The sequence below is a fragment of the Pseudophryne corroboree genome, chromosome 1, assembly GCF_028390025.1.
Source record: "Pseudophryne corroboree isolate aPseCor3 chromosome 1, aPseCor3.hap2, whole genome shotgun sequence".
Lineage (NCBI taxonomy): Eukaryota > Metazoa > Chordata > Amphibia > Anura > Myobatrachidae > Pseudophryne > Pseudophryne corroboree.
In genome coordinates this window covers 1,155,289,524-1,155,311,364 of record NC_086444.1, presented here as the reverse complement: position 1 = coordinate 1,155,311,364, position 21,841 = coordinate 1,155,289,524, and the positions used below count along the sequence as shown (strand labels likewise).

Here is a 21,841-nt window from a genome sequence, read left to right as displayed (position 1 = left end):
ATACTCGTAACAACTAGTATGACACTATGACGACGGTATAAAGAATGAAAAAAAAACCACGGTTAGGTGGTATATATTATAATAATAATACAATTATGGATGGACGGACTGCCTGCCGACTGCCGACACAGAGGTAGCCACAGCCGTGAACTACCGCACTGTACACTGGTTGATAAAGAGATAGTAGTATACTCGTAACAACTAGTATGACACTATGACGACGGTATAAAGAATGAAAAAAAAAACACAGTTAGGTGGTATATATTATAATAATAATACAATTATGGATGGACGGACTGCCTGCCGACTGCCGACACAGAGGTAGCCACAGCCGTGAACTACCGCACTGTACACTGGTTGATAAAGAGATAGTAGTATACTCGTAACAACTAGTATGACACTATGACGGTATAAAGAATGAAAAAAAAACCACGGTTAGGTGGTATATATTATAATAATAATACAATTATGGATGGACGGACTGCCTGCCGACTGCCGACACAGAGGTAGCCACAGCCGTGAACTACCGCACTGTACACTGGTTGATAAAGAGATAGTAGTATACTCGTAACAATTAGGATGACACTATGACGGTATAAAGAATGAAAAAAAAACCACGGTTAGGTGGTAGGTATATAATAATAAATAATACAATTCTGGTCGGACGGACTGCCTGCCGTGTGCCGACACAGAGGTAGCCACAGCCGTGAACTACCGCACTGTACACTGGTTGATAAAGAGATAGTAGTATACTCGTAACAATTAGGATGACACTATGACGGTATAAAGAATGAAAAAAAAACCACGGTTAGGTGGTAGGTATATAATAATAAATAATACAATTCTGGTCGGACGGACTGCCTGCCGTGTGCCGACACAGAGGTAGCCACAGCCGTGAACTACCGCACTGTACACTGGTTGATAAAGAGATAGTAGTATACTCGTAACAATTAGGATGACACTATGACGGTATAAAGAATGAAAAAAAAACCACGGTTAGGTGGTAGGTATATATTAATAAATAATACAATTCTGGTCGGACGGACTGCCTGCCGTGTGCCGACACAGAGGTAGCCACAGCCGTGAACTACCGCACTGTACACTGGTTGATAAAGAGATAGTAGTATACTCGTAACAATTAGGATGACACTATGACGGTATAAAGAATGAAAAAAAAACCACGGTTAGGTGGTAGGTATATAATAATAAATAATACAATTCTGGTCGGACGGACTGCCTGCCGTGTGCCGACACAGAGGTAGCCACAGCCGTGAACTACCGCACTGTACACTGGTTGATAAAGAGATAGTAGTATACTCGTAACAATTAGGATGACACTATGACGGTATAAAGAATGAAAAAAAAACCACGGTTAGGTGGTAGGTATATAATAATAAATAATACAATTCTGGTCGGACGGACTGCCTGCCGTGTGCCGACACAGAGGTAGCCACAGCCGTGAACTACCGCACTGTACACTGGTTGATAAAGAGATAGTAGTATACTCGTAACAATTAGGATGACACTATGACGGTATAAAGAATGAAAAAAAAACCACGGTTAGGTGGTAGGTATATAATAATAAATAATACAATTCTGGTCGGACGGACTGCCTGCCGTGTGCCGACACAGAGGTAGCCACAGCCGTGAACTACCGCACTGTACACTGGTTGATAAAGAGATAGTAGTATACTCGTAACAATTAGGATGACACTATGACGGTATAAAGAATGAAAAAAAAACCACGGTTAGGTGGTAGGTATATAATAATAAATAATACAATTCTGGTCGGACGGACTGCCTGCCGTGTGCCGACACAGAGGTAGCCACAGCCGTGAACTACCGCACTGTACTGTGTCTGCTGCTAATATAGACTGGTTGATATTTAAAGAGATATTAGTAGTATACAACAATACTATACTGGTGGTCAGGCACTGGTCACCACTCCTGCAGCAAAAGTGTGCACTGTTAATTAATATAATTGTACTCCTGGCTCCTGCTAACAACCTGCAGTGCTCCCCAGTCTCCCCCACAATTAATTATAAGCTTTTAATTTATACATTGATGACTGTGCAGCACACTGGGCTGAGCTGAGTGCACACAGACTGAGTCACACTGTGTGACTGACTGTGCTGTGTATCGTTTTTTTTTTCAGGCAGAGAACGGATATAGCAGAGAGAAGTGAACGGATATATTATATTAAATAAAAGTTAACTAGCAACTGCACTGGTCACTGACTGTGGTAAACTAACTCTGTCTGCGACTCTGCACAATCTCTCTCTATCTAATCTATCTATCTCTATTCTAATGGAGAGGACGCCAGACACGTCCTCTCCCTATCAATCTCAATGCACGAGTGAAAATGGCGGCGACGCGCGGCTCCTTATATAGAATCCGAGTCTCGCGATAGAATCCGAGCCTCGCGAGAATCCGACAGCGTCATGATGACGTTCGGGCGCGCTCGGGTTAACCGAGCAAGGCGGGAAGATCCGAGTCGCTCGGACCCGTGGAAAAAAAAGTGAAGTTCGTGCGGGTTCGGATTCAAAGAAACCGAACCCGCTCATCTCTAGTTAAAACTCCATGAAAATGGCCCAGCGGCCATTTTCACGGAGTTCTGCGCATGCGCAGTAGAGAAATTTTAGGGAAAATAGCCGCCGCGCCATTTTCCCAGGGATCTGCGCATGCTCAGTAGAGTCTGAGCGCTCTAGTGCTCAGACTCTTCCCGCTGCCGGCAGAGAGGAGGGGGCCCGAACGGAGGAGGCTGCACCCGGGCCTCCTCCTCTCTTAAAACGCCCCTGATACACATGCACACACTCTGTCCCCTGTAGTCACCACACACACTTTACCTCCATGGTGAATGACTGCAGGAGTAACTAGTCAGAAGGTGAGAGAGCACTGAGCAGGTAGGGCTGCACACAATTTGCCAAGGCCAAGTCGGGGGCGTGGCCTAATCGCGGACCCCGTGGCCACGCCCCCTTTAAAAATCCTTGAATCACAGAGCACGCACCTCCAGCTGCTGACCTGGCCGGGAGAGCAGGAGATCTGGGAATGCAGGCAAGTCCAGCAGCACATCAGTTCACCTGCCCCTCTCAAGCTGAGCCGGCGTGGGGGCGTGACCAACAAGTATTGCTGGGCGGGGTCTCCGCCTTGCTTTCTCGGGGTCTGCAGGCTTCAAAGTCCCCCTCCCTTCTCCTCCTCCCCTCGCTCCGGTGACCGCGCACATCACAGGGCACAGGCGGCTTGTAATGAGTCAGTCTGACTCATTGCAATGCGGCACACTTTGTGCCCCTTGAACGGGTATGCGGGCAGTGGGAGCGCAGGGGGAATATGCGCTCTAACTAGGTGTGCGCTGTGGGCAACGCCCCTTCTGCACACCTAGTTACGGCACTGTGGCCATAGTCAAATTACACTCAGGAGCGAAGTGCAATGTCATATCCTACAAACAACTACGTGAAATAGATCCAACTGCACAGATAAACCCACGAGACAAGATCAACTTGATATCTTATGGTGGCCAGACCATCACCACACTGGGTACCACAAAGCTAAAGTTTACCCGTGCTGATTTGCTATTCCACATTGTGGATCAAAAGGTTAAACCACTGCTAGGCCACTCTGACAGTATGAAGCTAGGCCTTCTCAAATTGGGGCCTGAGGTACAGGCACTACAGATGACCGTCCCAGAGATAAAAGACTTTCAGTATTTATTTGATTGCAGTACACTTGCCAAGCTTCCTGATGTGTACCATATGAGGCTGGATGACTCCATTGTACCTACTGTCTGTGCCCCCCGGAGGGTTCCTATTGCAATGAAAGATAAAATCATTAAAGAGATCCACAGAATGACTCAACTGGGTGTCATTTCCCCCATAGAGGAAGCAACACAGTGGGTGTCCACCATGGTGGCCGCATCAAAAAAGGATGGTACAGTAAAGGTGGGTCTTTGTGTCGATCCAGCACACTTGAACAAAGCACTGCCGCGTCCATATCACCCTATCCGCACCATCAGCAAGCGCAGAATGGCTGCCAAAGCTTCTTATGGCAGATCAGCATATTGCCAACCCCCACTGTGGGGGCATCTAATGTGTATCTGGCATTGCACTGTGGGAGGCATATTATGTGTATCTGGCATTGCACTGTGGGGGCATCTAATGTGTATCTGGCATTGCACTGTGGGAGGCATATTATGTGTATCTGGCATTGCACTGTGGGGGCATCTAATGTGTATCTGGCATTGCACTGTGGGAGGCATATTATGTGTATCTGGCATTGCACTGTGGGGGCATCTAATGTGTATCTGGCATTGCACTGTGGGAGGCATATTATGTGTATCTGGCATTGCACTGTGGGGGCATCTAATGTGTATCTGGCATTGCACTGTGGGAGGCATATTATGTGTATCTGGCATTGCACTGTGGGGGCATCTAATGTGTATCTGGCATTGCACTGTGGGAGGCATATTATGTGTATCTGGCATTGCACTGTGGGGGCATCTAATGTGTATCTGGCATTGCACTGTGGGAGGCATATTATGTGTATCTGGCATTGCACTGTGGGGGCATCTAATGTGTATCTGGCATTGCACTGTGGGAGGCATATTATGTGTATCTGGCATTGCACTGTGGGGGCATCTAATGTGTATCTGGCATTGCACTGTGGGAGGCATATTATGTGTATCTGGCATTGCACTGTGGGGGCATCTAATGTGTATCTGGCATTGCACTGTGGGAGGCATATTATGTGTATCTGGCATTGCACTGTGGGGGCATCTAATGTGTATCTGGCATTGCACTGTGGGAGGCATATTATGTGTATCTGGCATTGCACTGTGGGGGCATCTAATGTGTATCTGGCATTGCACTGTGGGAGGCATATTATGTGTATCTGGCATTGCACTGTGGGGGCATCTAATGTGTATCTGGCATTGCACTGTGGGAGGCATATTATGTGTATTTGGCACTATTGGGTGCATATGTGTATCTGGCACTGCACTACTGGGGTCATCATGTTTATCTGGCACTATACTGGGGACATTATATGTACTGTAAGAAACACCACTGTGGGCGTTATGTGTAAGGCTGCTAATTGTGTGTGCAGAGGGGTGTGTGAAAATATTTATAGTTTGAGAATATAAAGTTGTGAGGCCACGCCCACTTTCCCAGGAGTGCGCACGCCTTCGGTGCACACATTAGAGGGGTTGGGGGCGCTTCAAAATTTCTCACTCAGGGTGCTAGTAGGCCTGGAGCCGCCTCTGTTGCAGCATCTTTAGACACTGAAAGTGGGAATATCAGTCCTTGCACATTCAGATGCATGGATGTACTCCAAGGATGGGCTTTGCAGGCGCATTAACGTAAAGTCACTGATGCAGCTGCAGCAGAAGACACAAGGAAGGCCGCAACTGCCTCAGACTCAGAATCAGGCTCTATGAGACCCACCCCCATTAGAGCTGCTTACAGAAATTTCCCAGGCTGGTTTTCCATCCCAATCCATCCTTGGACACATCCACTGTCCTTGGAACTACCAGAAAACAGGGGCAACTTGCCTACATTTTTCGGAAATGTGGGCCACATCCAAGCCCACCCCTCTCCTGTCCATCAGGGTGCAGCTTGGGGGTAATTGTGTGCGAGCGCATGAGCAGACCGTTGCGTATGCGCAGTCCACCTACCTTTGGAGATGTACAGATGCAAGGGCATTTTAACAGAAGGAGGGGTACCATGTGCTCCTCCAGTTGGACCCCCTATTCTGTATGGTGCAGTAGTCTCCAGCATCGTGCCGGAGTCTGCAGGTCTCCGGAAATATGAAGCCTGCCATGTCCCGTAGACCAATTTGCCTACTGCGCATGTGTGGTGGCCATTTTGGCTGTGATTTTCGCCACAATTGCAGCGCTCGACGCTAGACTCCATAAAAGAAAGAATTAAAAATGGGTGCAGTGTCTGCGGTGTGGGCCCCCCCTGGTCCCAGGGGCCCCTGTGCACTGCACACATTGCACCCATTATAGAAACGCCAATGTGCGGATGCCATCAGGCCTAAAGTCCTCTATCTTTGGTTTGTCTCAATTTCGGAATATGAGCTTCAAATTAGAAAATAATCCCCGTACCATATAGGAAAACGCCCAACTTTTCAAAATAAACGTCTCTCCTGCTTCAGCAGAAAACCCATCCCCAGACAGTATACTGCAGCACTGGGCAACATTGGGTTTCATGGGATTATTTGTACAGACTGATATGGAAGATAAATAAATTCACGGTATATTCAAAGCTATTGCAGTGGTTCTTAATATATAAATATCTTAATAGCTGGGGGCAACACCCCCATGCAATGCCCCAGGCAACAAAGACTTCAAAACTTTTGCTTACTTCAAGTCTACTTTATCCTGAGAAGCAAATGGTTAGAAAGCAGAGATTGCCTATTACATTCCCTTGAGTTTCCTTGCCAACCAGTAGCCATTTCTGAACAAATGGTCAACTCCATTTTAGTTTTAAGTATTCCCATGAAATTTCCAGAGGACTTGAAGGGACAAATTATATTTTAGGAGTCTTAGGAAGTGACCAAAATAGTTTCTACCTCTTAATTCCGTTTCCAAAGACAAGCGGAGAAGAGTGGAAGCTTCGTTTCACAGACGCGTCTTCTTAGTGATAAGAGAGAACTCCACTCGGTCTGAGATTGTTGCAGGCAGACATGTAGCACTTGACTGCAGAAGAGTGGTGTAATAATTAAATGTGAATGGGACTGTTTGCTGTTGGTATAAGAGCCAACATTAATCAGCGCTGTCTATGCTTTACATAATGCTTTTTACACTTTCCCAGGCTCCTAGATGGAGCCTAAGTAACCATGTAGAATTGTTTTCTGATGGAACTGATTGAAATAGGCATTCCCACTATTGTTATGCCTAAACTTCCAGGACACAAATATTCAAAATCTGCTTTATTATGGGCAGTAGTTACTACTCTCAGGGGAACATTTACTAAGCAGAGAAGTGAGCCAGTGGAGAAGTTGCCCACGGCAACCAATCAGAACTGAAGTAACATCTATAATTTGCATACTATAAAATTAAACAGAGCTGTTGATTGGTTGATGGAGCAACTTCTCCACTGGCTCACTTCTCCGCTCTTATCACTGCTTAGTAAATGTCCCCCTCCATCTTTTGGGGGAAACACTTGTGTAGATCTGGAGTCACTGATAACATGTATAATTATTCATCCAGTGGATCACCGTGACATTAATGATGATGTTTAGCAGTAGTCACATGACATGTAAATGAGACACCATGACTTTCACAATGGGGCACAGTGATGTTTACAACAGGCCAACAGCACATGTAGAATGGTCCATCATGATATTTAGAATAGGTCACCGAGATGCTTCGAGTGGATAATGGTGACATTTAGGGCAGAATTCAAATGATATTTCTGCCGGCAGTCACTAGATGGCGTCGAACAGAGATATTCAAATCTTGCTCTGTTCAGGCCCAATCGGCTGCCGGCTCACACCCGCCGAAGGTGGCGAGCTGAAATGTGTGAAAAGTGATCTGTTTGGGCGCCCAACGATCAGCGCAATAGGGGACATCACTTTAGATGGGGGCGATAACATTTGAATTTCCCCCTTAGAATGTATCACACTGACAACTTGAATGGGTCACTGTGACATTTAGAAAGGGTCATGGTGATGTTTAGAAAGGGTCGATGAGAGAATTAGAACGGGTCAGGCCAGGTGACGTTTTGAATGGGTTACCATGACATTTAAAATAGGTCACGCGGATGTGATGCTTAGAATGGACCACCGTAATGTTTAGAATGGTTTGATGTTTACTGTGTTTGATGGTGACATTAAGAATGGATCACAGTGACGTTTAGAATAGGTAATGGTGATGTTTAGAATGGGTAACGGTGATGTTTAGAATGGATAATGTTAATGTTTAGAATGGATCACCATGATGTTTAGAATGGATCACCATGATGTTTAGAATGGATAATGATGACATTTAGAATGGATAATAGTGACATTTAGAATGGATAATAGTGACATTTAGAATGGATAATGGTAAAGTTTAGAATGGATCACCATGATGTTTCGAATTAATAATGGCGACGTTTAGAATGGATAATGGTAATGTTTATAATGGATCACTATGATGTTTAGAATGGATAATGATGACATTTAGAATGGATAATAGTGACGTTTAGAATGGTTAATGGTAATGTTTAGAATGGATCACTATGATTTTTAGAATGGATAATGGTGACGTTTAGAATAGATCACCATGATGTTTAGAATAGGTTGCCATTTGCAGTGATCTTCTTTATTAAAAGGGAAACAAATATGACACAAAATTAACATTATTTTGTAAAAGTACTTAAATCCATAACCATTAGTTACGCTTCCATAATAATTATATTTCTATGTCATATATAAGCAAAAGTGAAGTTATTTAATAAGAAATGCAGTATTTCAGCCTCAGCGCTATAGAAAAACGTGTTCTTACTTTAAAGAATTTATATTATTACGAATCAATACCCAGCAACAATGTTCTAATAAGACTCAATGCTTGTTCATACTACGGTATAAGGGGCCAAGTATATATATATATATATATATATATAAAATGTAGGTACCTTTAAACTTGTTGCACCCAAAATCTATGATACAGTAGACAACCTGTGGCATCCAGTCCTCTTGCTGATATAATTTAAGATATACCTTATTTAAAAGTTATATACCTGAAGAATAAGAAAGGAGAGTGCTCACAGTGTTGTATGTATCACCTCTTCACCTTTCAATAAGGCACCAAATGACTGCGTATATTCAATAAAGGAAAATAAGATTGTCTGATAAGACTTTTTAGTCTTTTAAATCCAGGGAGAAATGCCATAAAACAATATACTGTACATTTTTATTCAAAAAGGTGGGGCCTTCAATTACAAATTTACAATCTGTTCACAAGAGAAAAAAAAACTCTTGTCTGGAAGGATCTCCAAAATTTGCTCCACGTCTGGAAGGATCTCCAAAATTTGCTCTCCTATATCACCATATGACTCATCATAGAATTAATTTAAAGTCCCCCCCAAAAAACCATGAAACCCAGGTAAAACCCTCCAATCCTTACAGAAACATAGTGGACGGCCTCCCAAACCTGTTGCGTTTCACCAAAATTCATCAGAGGAAAATAAACAGAACGGTTGCTAATATTTATCATCATAAACACAAATGTGACAGAAATTAAGGATTCTTTGGTGGGAAACAGAATACTATATTTTGTTTACGCAGAATTTAAAGAGTAATAAAGTGTAAATGGTTCTCATTATGCAGGTTTTTTTCCCCATATAAATGTTTTTACCATTTAAAACAAACCTTAGCCAAGCATTACTTTCACTCCTACTCTACTCACTGAAAAAAAATATTTTTACTCTCCTTGCTAAAAAAAATAATTATTGCCTTGCAAACATGTAAAACTTGAACATAAACTAGTGAAATGTGTGTCATTGTTACCAGACAATGTTACACCATGTGCCAGAATGAACTGTTGGTAGTTTGCGTTCCCATCAGTGTCTATGAGATATGACATACAGTAAGCACTAATGACATTTTTAATCTGCAGTATGGCCTGACCTGGAGCTAAGAAGAAAGATATGAACTCAAGGACACTATCGAGAAATCCAACTTTGTCACCCTAATGCTGAGGTCAATGTACAATAACGCACCAGTTGTACACTGTGAGGACACAAAAAACTTGTTTCATAATTGCCAGTGTAAAATATATACATTTTCATGAGGTAAATCAAGGCTGTCACAATGGAAAGAGATAAAGCTACGTAAATATAGATAGTCTAGAAAGGAGGTTTACTGTAATGAATTCAAGGAAAGAAGAATGTTTATCTGTACAGACTACGAAACACAGCAGAGATAAAATAATTTACACATAGCACAATCTAATTGTTATTTCCAGTATTTATACACACATTTAGTTCCAATTAAGGCTAGAGAGAGAGAGAGAGAGAAAAAGAGAGATTCACAGAAGGCGGCACTCAGAAGACTGCAAAATTAGTGAAAACAGTGGTGCTATTTAATGTCAACGTTTCGGGGCACAGTGACCCCCATCTTCAGGAAACACACAAATGCAAAGTGACAAACACACAGATTAAATACCTGTATCAGCGCACCTCCAGCCGGTTTCCGGACTCTGCGCTTCCGGTCCGCCCTTCCTGTCACCTGACCGGCAGCATTGTCATCTGGAGCCATCCAACGGGGCGCCGGGATTGTCACCTTGGTATCCGCTGGAAACGGACACAGCAAAAATAAATAAAAAGAATTAAAATAATGCACAGAAGACATACTGATATTAAAAAAAAGCATGAACATAAGTGGTACAGTGAAATAAAACCTCATAAACAAGTGAAAATTATTGTGATATATGTTAAAAACATGTATATATAATTACAAAGTGCTAAATGTTAAAACATACAATACATAAACTGCACACATTATCTGCTGGCTATCTGGCAAATTATATCTGCTGGCAAGATAGCCACAAATTTTGCAGTCTCCTGAGTGCCGCCTTCTGTGAATCTCTCTGCATGTACAGGCTGCCCAGCCTGTTAGGAAGGCACCAGAGCACATTATTATGCTGTTTACCTTATAGAAGGGCAAAAACAGACATAGTGGTAGGAAGGCCACGGTTGTAAGCTTACAATCTATAGAATATATATACAGTGCATCTGGAAAGTATTCACAGCGCTTCACTTTTTCCATATTTTGTTATATTACAGCCTTATCCCAAAATGGAATAAATTCATTTTTTCCCTCAAAATTCTACACACAGTACCCCATAATGACAACATGAAAAAAGTGTTTTTGAGATTTTTGCAAATTTATTACAAATCAAAAACTAAGAAATCACATGTACATAAGTATTGGCACACCTATCTTTGGGCAGTTTTGCCCATTCCTCTTTGCAGCACCTCTCAAGCTCCATCAGGTTGGATGGGAAGCGTCGGTGCACAGCCATTTTCAGATCTCTCCAGAGACGTTCAATCGGATTCAAGTCTGGGCTCTGGCTGGGCCACTCAAAGACATTCACAGAGTTGTCCTGAAGCCACTCCTTTGATATCTTGGCTGTGTGCTTAGGGTCGTTGTCCTGCTGTAAGATGAACCGTCACCCCAGTCTGAGGTCAAGAGCGTGCTGGAGCAGGTTTTCATCCAGGATGTCTTTGTACATTGCTGCATTCATCTTTCCCTCTATCCTGACTAGTCTCTCAGTTAATGCCGCTAAAAAAACATCCCCACTGCATGATGCTGCCACCACCATGCTTCACTGTAGGGATTGTATTGGCCTGGTGATGAGCGGTGCCTGGTTTCCTCCAAACATGACGCCTGGCATTCACGCCAAAGAGTTCAATCTTTGTCTCATCAGACCAGAGAATTTTGTTTCTCATGGTCTGAGTGTCATTCAGGTTCATTTTGGCAAACTCCAGGCGGGCTGCCATGTGCTTTTTACTAAGGACTGGCTTCTGTCTGGCCACTCTACTATACAGGCATGGTTGGTGGATTGCTGCAGAGATGGATGTCCTTCTGGAAGGTGCTCATCTCTCCACAGAGGAATGCTGTAGCTCTGACAGAGTGACCATCGGGTTCTTGGTCACCTCCCTGACTAGGGCCCTTCTCCCCTCATCGCTCAGTTTAAACGGCCGGCCAGTTCTAGGAAGACTCCTGGTGGTTCCAAACTTCTTCCATTTACAGATGATGGAGGCAACTGTGCTCATTGAGACCTTCAAAGCAGCAGATATTTTTCTGTACTCTTCCCCAGATTTGTGCCTCGAGACAATCCTGTCATTGGTAGAGAGAAAACAAAGGCTGCGGCACTCAGGGACTGGTGTGGAAACAATGTATTATCCAAAAATCACACCCATAGACATTAACGTTTTGGGGAGTCTAACCCCTTTATCAAGATGTGAGAGTAACAGTCAGTTACACTCACATCTTGATAAAGGGGTTAGACTCCCCGAAACGTTGATGTCTATGGGTGTGATTTTTGGATAATACATTGTTTCCACACCAGTCCCTGAGTGCCACAGCCTTTGTTTTCTCTCTCTCTCTATTGTCGAAGTCGAAAATATTATAGCCACACGCATCACGTACAAACACCACACAGATGGCCTCCGTGCGGGTGCTTGTTCTGCCGTGCGTGCGCATACTCGCAAGTTACGTATAATCGCTCACGCGGTCTTGCGTGTTAGCGCGTGGTATGAGTAAATACGGTAGTATATGCATTCGCATGGAAAAGCCATAAAGACATATTCCATATTTAATCCACATAGTACATAATTTACACATAGCCTACATGCACCACACCAGCAAGTTACATTTACTTTGGAAAGGGAACAATAGAGATATCCAACTTTACAGGATATAAGGGGACAGAATTAGGTTAGGAGGTGGTGTTTGGTATCCAGTTGTACAGTATTTCAAGTGCAATATTCCGATGGCAGTTTGCAGAAAGTAGCACGCTCCTGCGCATAGATATGCGCAGGAATATATTATTAATATCACACTGTATGTACTGTACTCTTGATAGTCAGAGGGAACCCAGTGGAGGACATCTGCAAGTGCACCTGGACCAGGCATCGCCCACCTATTCAAACCGACCTATGACCCCTCATGTACTGTAAATGACCAGCCCTTTAACCTATAGATGAAGAGATTACAGTTTCCTTTGTTTCATGCTTTGGACCATTGTATAAAACCAAGCCTCCTGGCTGGCCTCAGTCTCTTTCTCTGAAGGTCATCTATTCAGATTGAATGAGGACCGGAATCGGGATGCGCAGGCGAACAAACGTATGTATCCATTGGTTGTAGCTTCTTCTCTTGCATTATTGTATTTCTGTTGTAACCCCCTTTTAAGTAAATAATTGTTGCTGGGTTGGACCTGCAACATTGCATATACAATTGGTGTCGCATTTCCTTTCCTGTTAGGGGTTAAAGTGTATAGACCGCACGTGTAGCTATTTTGTGCTTACAGCGTGACGGTGTGCTTATGCAACGTGTACTCAATTCATAGAGGTTTAACTGATAGACGATTAGTGGTTGATGCAGCCTGAACAGTTGTACATTTGAAGTATTGCTGTTCTTCCTGAAAGTTAATCAGATTTAACACTATATATATATATATATATATATATATATATATATATATATATATATATATATAGTACTAGGAGAGAAGAACAAGCGCCTTATGGTGCAGTCATTTCGTTAATAGTGTATTGCAGACACAACAAATGGAAAGATCCGTACCAGATAGCAACTTGTGTCAGGGCCTATCAATTCCTTATCCAGTGGCTGTTCTCCACTCTTTAGATGTAAGTCCCCCCTGTTCATAAAGAGTGGGGAAAAAAAAGAGCTGGGCACTTCCTTGCCGGCAGAACTCTGTGAGCAGCACTCGGCTGCAGTGGTCTGAAGCAGCAAGGAAGTGCCCAGCTCTTTTTTTTCCACTCTTTATGAACAGGGGGGACTTAAAAACCAATATCTTTGATCACTGTGATATTTATAACGTGCATTTCTTGTAAATGTTTATTTGATTCAGCTGCCTGCACGTCACGCCCGGCACCACGTTGATTGGAAGTGGGGTGGGACTTGACGTGCAACGTGTGGTTTCACTGATGCTATTTATATGGTGTATACACAATGGTTTCTTATGCTGTTTGATAATCTTGATAAAAGTGCCGCCGAGCACTGAAACGTTGATTTAATCCAAGATGACGTTGTAGTCTCCAATTTATTCGTCCAGAGTGCCGCCGAGTGGTGTGAGGATATATATATATATATATATATATATATATATACAGTTGCAAAAAGTAGGCGGCACTCACCAGGCTTGCAGAAATAAATGTAAAATGTCCTTTATTGGATTCCTACGTTTCGGGGATAATCCCCCGTCGTCAGGGACAGCTTGAATAACAACAGTTCACAAGTGTACACATATAAATACCATCTCCTATATAATAGCCCAGATCTGTGACTTTGTGACTCATTTCCTAATGCTGGGCGGAGTCACAACACTGGGCAGAGTTAATCAAATGAGTCACAGATCTGGGCAAATCTATAGGAGACTAGGAGCAGAAGCAGATAGTATGGGCATGGCATAGGCAGGGGTGCATACCTCCCAGCTTTCTTCAGGCAGAAGGAGGGACACACGTGGCGAAAAGGGGGCGTGGCCAATGAAAAGGGGGCTTGGCTTCATGGGAGGGCACCCGTTTTCGGCAGTGAGGGGGCATGCCTAGCGCTCTGTGAGCTGCTGGCATGCTTCCAGGGGCGGATTATGAGTCCGGGGGGCCCAGGGCACTTGAGACAGGGGAGCCCTATCTCATTGCTGTGCCTGCTGTGGGTTGGGGGCGTGGTCTAATCGCGGGACCCGTGGCCACGCCCCTTTATACAAATTCTGGGACTTTTGATTTTTTTTTTGGGGGGGGGGGGATTTTGGCCCCTCAGCTAGGGCTAAATCCGGAGGAGGTGGTCGCTCCCCCCTACACACCCGCACAGGCAGAAGAACGCAGGGAGACTGCTGCCTCCCTGCAACACCACAGACCTGCCAACACGCAGCAGCGTATGCTGACTGTAGCACAATGCTGCCGCTGTTGCTGGCAGGACGGGGGAGCTTCTGAGCTGGGACAGAGCTACTCCAGCCGGGGGGCCCCCTAAAACTGTGGGGCCCATGGTACGTACCCCCTGATGCCCCCTCTCCCTCTGTCTCCACTAAATAGACGCTGTGCGCATATGCACAGCGTCTATTCACCGCTGCTCTGCTAAGCAGAACAGCGAGTGCAGGAGCTTTCCAACTACCCCCCTCCCCACCCCCAAAAAATGGGACTGTCCAGCGAAAATCGGGACAGTTGGGAGGTATGGGGGTGTGTGAGTGGGTATGCCGTACATACAGACGGGCACCGGCTCACTGTGTGCTTGACCGCCCACATCAGCATACTCAGCAGGGTCTCTCTGGCGCGGAGGAGCGTCACTTTCTGGCACACTCCACACTTCTTAGCTGCAGTTTTGTGGGGCACCTGCCGCTGTGCAGGTTCCGTACTGCCTCTGTTATCTCCAGCCCCGGCAACCCCACCGCTAGCTGCAGCGCTGCCGCATACAGTGAGGTGCGCCAAGCTCCTTCTCACACTTTAGCCAGCGGGTAGCGCTGCAGAAGTCCGAGCTGCTTGCAGGCTCCGACCCCCTCCTCCTTCCAGCCGCAGCATCTCCTGGGAGCTAACCAGTCACTCCCAGTCTCCCCTTACCACAGTGCTCAGCAGCCGCGAGGTCCGCGCCGCGTGCATGCTATGACCCCCTCCTCCCTCCAGTCACAGCATCTCCTGGGGGCTAACCAGTCACTCCCAGTCTCCCCTTACCACAGTGCCCGGCAGCCGCGCAAGGTCCGCGGTGTGTGACTGAGGAGTGGGGGGAGGGATGCGGATGGGCAGAGGAAGCAGGACTCCAGCCTGAGAGAATCAGCCATGTCAAGTCTCCACCAGCAGCAGATCCCAACAGGTTGGAGTGGAACAGCAGCAGCCAGCAGCAGTGACTCCGGTAAGACACATCTGTCTGTCACCACTGTTCTGTCCCTAATACCAATCTCTGCCGTGCCCTGTGTTCTGTCATGTCCCTGTCACCCCTGGCCTTGCCGTGTCACCCTTATCCTGGCCCTTTCACCCTTATCCTGGCCCTTTCACCCTTATTCTGGCCCTGTCACCCTTATCCTGGCCCTGTTACCCCTATCCTGGCCCTCTCACCCCTGTGCTTGCCCTGTCAACCCTATACTGGCCCTGTCACCCCTGTCCTGGTCCTGCCGCCCCTACCCTGGCCCTGTCACCCCTATCCTGTCCCTGTCACCCCTGTCCTGGCCCTGTCACCCCTGTCCTGGCCCCGTCACCCCTGTCCTGGCCCCGTCACCCCTGTTTTGACCCTGTCACCCCTGTCCTGGCCCTGTTACTGCATACCCTCCAACTACCTTTTTGGCAGGTACAGTACCCGCAGTGCCTTCAGACCCCACCCCAATGCACCACACCTCTGCACCTTCCCCTCCACCACATGCGGCACTCCACCCCTCCCCCACACGCTGTGCCTCCAGACCCCCTACACCACCTGCGACTCCCACTCCTCTGCTCCTCCACCACCCACAGCACCTCCAGACCCCCTCCACTATCCACCCCCCATATATGTCTCCCCCCACACCTGCCACCCTCCACCCGCAGCATCTGCAGACACCCTCCTCCATCCGCGGTCCCCCCCTCACCCACCCATTGCACCCCCGCATCTGCCCATCCACCACCTGCAGTGCCTCCGGACCCCCTTCCCCATCCGCCGCACCACCCGTACCTGCCCCTCCCCTACCCACGGCGCCTCCAGACCCCCTACCCCACCCCCGGCACCCCCGCCCCTTCCCATCCCACAGCACCTATGGAACCCTTCACCCATCCGCAACATCCCCGCACCTGCCCCTCTCCCACCCATGGCACCCCTGCCCCTCCCCCACCTACAGTGCCTCCGGACCCCTCCCCCATCTGCAGCCCCCACTCCTCTGCCCCTCCCCCACCCGCAGCACCTCCTGACCCTTTCCCATCTGGGCCACCCCGCTTCCGCCCCCCCCCTCCACCCGCAGCATCTACAGACACCCTCCCCCATCCGCAGTCCCCCCCGCACCCGCTACATTCTGTACATCGTGCCCTGCAGGTGCTGTTCACGCCGTCGCAAGGGGCTGCGCCTCCTTCACCATCGCACGCCCTTTCATTGTGCAATATTTAACCACTAACAAAGGAATGCAGGTAATACTCCATATAATACAAATATTGAACCCCAGAAAGGCATGCAAGGGTTAAGGGGGCGTAGCCCCTTGCGACGGTGTGAAGAGCGCCCGTAGGGCGCGATGAAGCACCTAGTTAACAATAAGTGACTACAGGTGTACTCACCCAGTACTCTATTTTTCTAGATTCATATCTTAACCCTTGTATTAAGCAAATTCCTTCATATGTGCAAGATAACACTGCATTATTAAAAAAAACTGGATGATATTCATAAGAACATCCGGTAGCTAGACACTGTGCACAGGACACAGTGTTGCTAGTATTCGTGCGATCGTAATTGACCATATTCCCTTTAAAATACGGGGTGGCAATCGGGCAAAATTACTTTTACAAAAAGAATGCTGGTGGATATACCCCAAGAGGTTTGAATAAGGCACTAGGATTACAGTGCTTCTTATGAACCCTTATACAGCCCCTTAATCCATTTCTGCACAGACCTGATTAATTTATGCATGCAAAAAAATCAGCACATTTACTAAGATTGTGTACTTTGTAACATTGTGATATGATTATTAATGTACAGGTACTGAATATGTCCACTGACTTGTGCGCTATTATATATATAAGATGGTATGTTTTTAATTTATGTATTATGCACTTATTCTATTATATTGAGCTGTATGGTTGCTAGGTGACCGGGATGCTCGCCCGGCGGACGCGGCACACTGACGTCATGGATCCCGCGACACTGAGTTCAGACGCGGGCTCCGTGGATCGTGTGGATGGCGCCGGCTGGGTGAGTACTCCTGTAGTCACTTATTGTTAATTGGTATGGGTATACTATTTATATGTGTACTATTCAAGCTGTCCCTGATGACGGGGGATTGTCCCCAAAACGTAGGAATCCAATAAAGGACATTTTACATTTATTTCTGCAAGTCTGGTGAGTGGCGCTTACTTTTTGCAACTACAAATAGCCAAACTGGCTTAAGAGGGCACCGCAGCAAGCAAAGATTTATTAACCAAGGGAGTGCCGGATAACTGGACTGAGTATATAATATATATATATATATATATATATACACACACAATAGATATCGGTGGCACTCAGAGTAAAATGAAAAACGACATCACCACTGGTTACAGTCTGACGTTTCGGGGACTGCTCCCCTTTATCAAGACACAACAAGTACCAGTACAGCCAACATATATAAATACATAAATGAGACTCACCTAACACCAATCAAAGTCCTGCCCACTCCCTGCCGGTGCCCGGCTGTGACGTCACCCGTACAGTCCCGTACGGGGAATCACAGCCAGCTGGATTAGAGACGGTATGCGCCGGTTGCCTAGCAACCACCATGTAAGAACTTGGATGACACTCACTTCCGCTCCCCCGTCTCAGCATCCTGACGTCAGCCTCTCGAGATCGGAGGGCGGGGGGAGTCTCCAGATCTCTCACTGGTGACGGTTGCCCGGCATCCATGCAATACAGGACGTGCACAATGATGTTATACATACACAAGTGGGAGAAATAAAAAATTAAAATAAACACCTAACAGTGATAAACTGAGATCCTGGATATGCATATGAACCGTGTGATGTCGTCTTTCATTTTACTCTGAGTGCCACCGTTATCTATTGTCTACATGCTCCACGGAGAGGTTGTGCACCGGACTGTCATATACTAAGCATGAGTGCCGAACATACTTTTGTTTCTCTCTCTATATATATATATATATATATATATATACGAAGTAGCACAAACAGGCAGCAGCACTCGGAGCCTTGAAGAAAGATATACATTTCACAGCATCAGTGTTATACCAACGACTCACCTTGACAAAGGGGCAATTGAGTCCCTAACCGTTGGTATAACACTGTGATGCTGTGAAATATATATCTTTATTCAAGTCTCTGAGTGCAGCTTCCTGTTTGTGCTACTTAGTATGCACCTGATCCAGAAACCCCCAGAGCCTTTTCAAATTGTGTTAGTAAGAATGCCAGTCCACCTGTAGTCAGTGGCACTGAGAGAGGGGGGGAGAGGGTACAAATTACCTGGGCCCAGATCTGCTGGAGGGGCCCAGTGGGGGCCCAGGCCCACACCTCCTTTGATTAGGCCATGTTCCCTGAAAAGTACCTGGGCACAGTCAGGCTCTCTACTGCCCTGGCTGGGAGGCATGCCATGCTCCTGTGAGTGGGTGCTTCTCATGTGCTAGACACGCCCCCAAAGAGGTGTGGCCATGCCCCCCGCATGCTGTGGTCACACCCCCTCCAGAGTGTGGGCGGGAGGGCCCAGAAAGTTGTTATTTCTCTTGGCAGTCCTGCCTGTAGTGTATGTGTATGTGTGTGTATATATATATATATATATATATATATATATATATATACACGAAACAAGCTTCACCAATTATTCCTTCATTCTTTACTTCGCTGTTTTTAATAATATTTTGATGTTACTGCTAAAATATACATCTATTTTAATTGGGATCAGTAGCATTTATATTTTAATTAATATATAAATATATATAGAGAAAGAGCACGAGAGAGAGAGCACGAGAGAGAGAGAGAGCACCACTGAGACACAACCACTTTCTTCTTTGGTTGTAATTGGAGTACTTACTGTATATTTATCATTTCTATAATACGTGTGCAGCAGTTACTCTCATTTCCCTTCTTTCTTATTTTCTTTATATAGCTTTTACAATAAAGATAATTCATTAGAGTGTCATTCTTTTGCCTCGGTTTAAAAACGCCTTATTCTCTCCCAGAGCATTCCTGTCAATCTTATTCACATGTATTGTACGTCTACATGACTTCTGTAGAGAGGCTTGTCTTCTGTGAAACTCTCTCCCAGCTCGGTGCTGGGTCCTGTGACGTCTTAGGGAGACAGCTGTGGGAATCCTCCTGCTGGGCTGCTGCTTCTGTCACGACCCCCACTCGGCTCTTTCCTCTCCAGAGGATCCGGTCTTATCTCCGTCGACTCGGGCAGGGCAGTGGCCAGGACAGATCAGCGGTAAACAGGGGCCCTCTGCGACTTCCTCCAACAACATCTTCTACTGGGTCCTAACCTGTGGCGCTGTTCCTGGCTGTGATGCAGGGGTCCATTACTCCGTCTTCACTGTGGGAGGCAGGTGATCACACAGCACGACCAGTTGCCAAACTCTACTCCAGGATGGTGCTGAGAATCCCCTTTCAGACTGCTCCAGGCATCAGGTTACCCTTAGACAAGAGACTCTCTGGCTGTGGTGTGTGCCTTTGGCTGGATGATTAGGCTCCTGGCACCCTCACCACACAGTTACTGCCATTGTAGTAAAAACTCAAAAGTAATCACACACACACAAACATATATCTGGGGGGGGCCAAGAGATGTCAGTGTACCAGGCCCAAAAATTTCTGGTCCGCAATTCACCATGTCCCCCTTACTCTTTAACCCCAAATAAACAACACTCCCTAGAATATAATATTACTGTGGTCATCGCATTTCTATTTATAGAATATCAATTTGCTGACTGCAAATTTGCAACTACAGTACAAAATAGCCAATATGTAGAATGGCGGAACAAACCCGGAATTCACAGATTGCACTGAATACGTCAATTTGCGAGATGTCACCTCAATTTCACTACTCTCTACTCATGGGGGGTAATTCAGATCTGATCGCAGCAGCAAATTTGTTGCCAGTTGGGCAAAACCAAGTGCACTGCAGGGGGGGGGGGGGGCGCAGATATGTCATGTGCAGAGAGAGTTAGATTTGGGTGGGTTATTTTGTTTCTGTGCAGGGTAAATACTGACTGCTTTACTTTTACACTACAATGAGAGTTCAGATTGAGCACACCCCACCCAAATCTAACTCTCTCTGCACATGTTATATCGCTTCCCCCCCTCCCCTACAGTGCGCATGGTTTTGCCCAACTGCTAACAAATTTGCTGCTGCGTTCAGGTCTGAATTTGGCCCATGATCTTTTGGCTATCCTAATAGAAGAAATTCTTCTTCTTTGGAAAACACTCCAGTCTTAACGCTCAGTGAGGAACGTGGACCTTGACGACTCCATAGAAAAGATGTTATGCTAAAAGCAACAATTAAATAATAATAAAAATCTTAGGTAAATAATGGAAAGTAGACTGAGCTACAGTACATCGTACACCCGGCCAGCGCGCGGAGGATTCGCCCACACTCAGCATGCTTTCTTTCAAATTCTGAGCATCAGGACAGCAAACGCAGTATTTACATAAAAGGAGCACGACGAGGTTATACTGGAAAAAAAACATGATCAAAAACAGAGCACGTCTTTTTATACAACTTTTTGTAAATACAATCGCTCTATCTGGCTGTGGTCTAGAGTTCTAAGTGCTTAGTATTACAGAGCATCTCAGTGTACACAGAATAGATGTCACCAGCGGTGTATAGGTGATGTGGAAGTCTGATGGATGAAAATATTTTAGAACTACCTGATTCCGCTCCAAATAAGTCTAATTCCGATATTTTCACTTTTTTCCATTAAACCATATTTCCAAAGATGATTCAGGTTGGATTGCAAATTCTGCTAAGTAGCAGAATTTGCAATCCATGAGATCGCATGCTGGGGGCTGCCCATCGCAAGGCAAGGCATGCTGACTGCCATTCCCCCCATCCCCTCGATCAAGCAGAAATTGCAATCGCTTGATTGCAGAAATTAGTGTTGCCTCCTGCCGGCGCAGCTTAGCCATCTTTCTGATCGCGGCGGCTGCGTGTGATGTCACGCAACTGCCGCGTTCACGCCACGCCCCCGTCTTGAGGTCGCCCTCATTACACCGGCTCTGCCCCCGCAACTCTCCGTATCCGCCTAGGAAACGGAGCGTTGCCATCAACCCTTCCCACCCCATGAGCAACTCTGCCTGATTAAGGTCTTTTGTGCGGGCTCCCACAGAAAATGCAGGCGCATGCGCAGGGTGGACGCATGCGCAAGGCGGGCACTGTGCATGCGCCTGCATCCTTTTTGTAATTTTTGCAGTTATTGCGATCCAAACTGAATCAACCCCATAATGCGTTCAGCATCCCAGTGGTCAGGAAGCTGGTAGTC

At 46.1% G+C, this 21,841-nt stretch overlaps 1 long non-coding RNA gene across 2 annotated transcripts in view; it reads right to left on the bottom strand.

Annotated features, from left to right (window-relative positions):
* LOC135003732 (uncharacterized) overlaps positions 1–20,078 on the bottom strand; it is a 392,040-nt gene extending 371,962 nt beyond the window's left edge. For both annotated transcript variants that reach the window (XR_010204677.1, XR_010204717.1), the window contains exons 1-2: positions 19,402–20,078; positions 10,144–10,271 (exon numbers count right to left, since the gene is read on the bottom strand). This is a non-coding gene — a long non-coding RNA (uncharacterized LOC135003732). The remainder of the gene's footprint in view (positions 1–10,143; positions 10,272–19,401) is intronic.
* Positions 20,079–21,841: the final 1,763 nt, after the last annotated feature.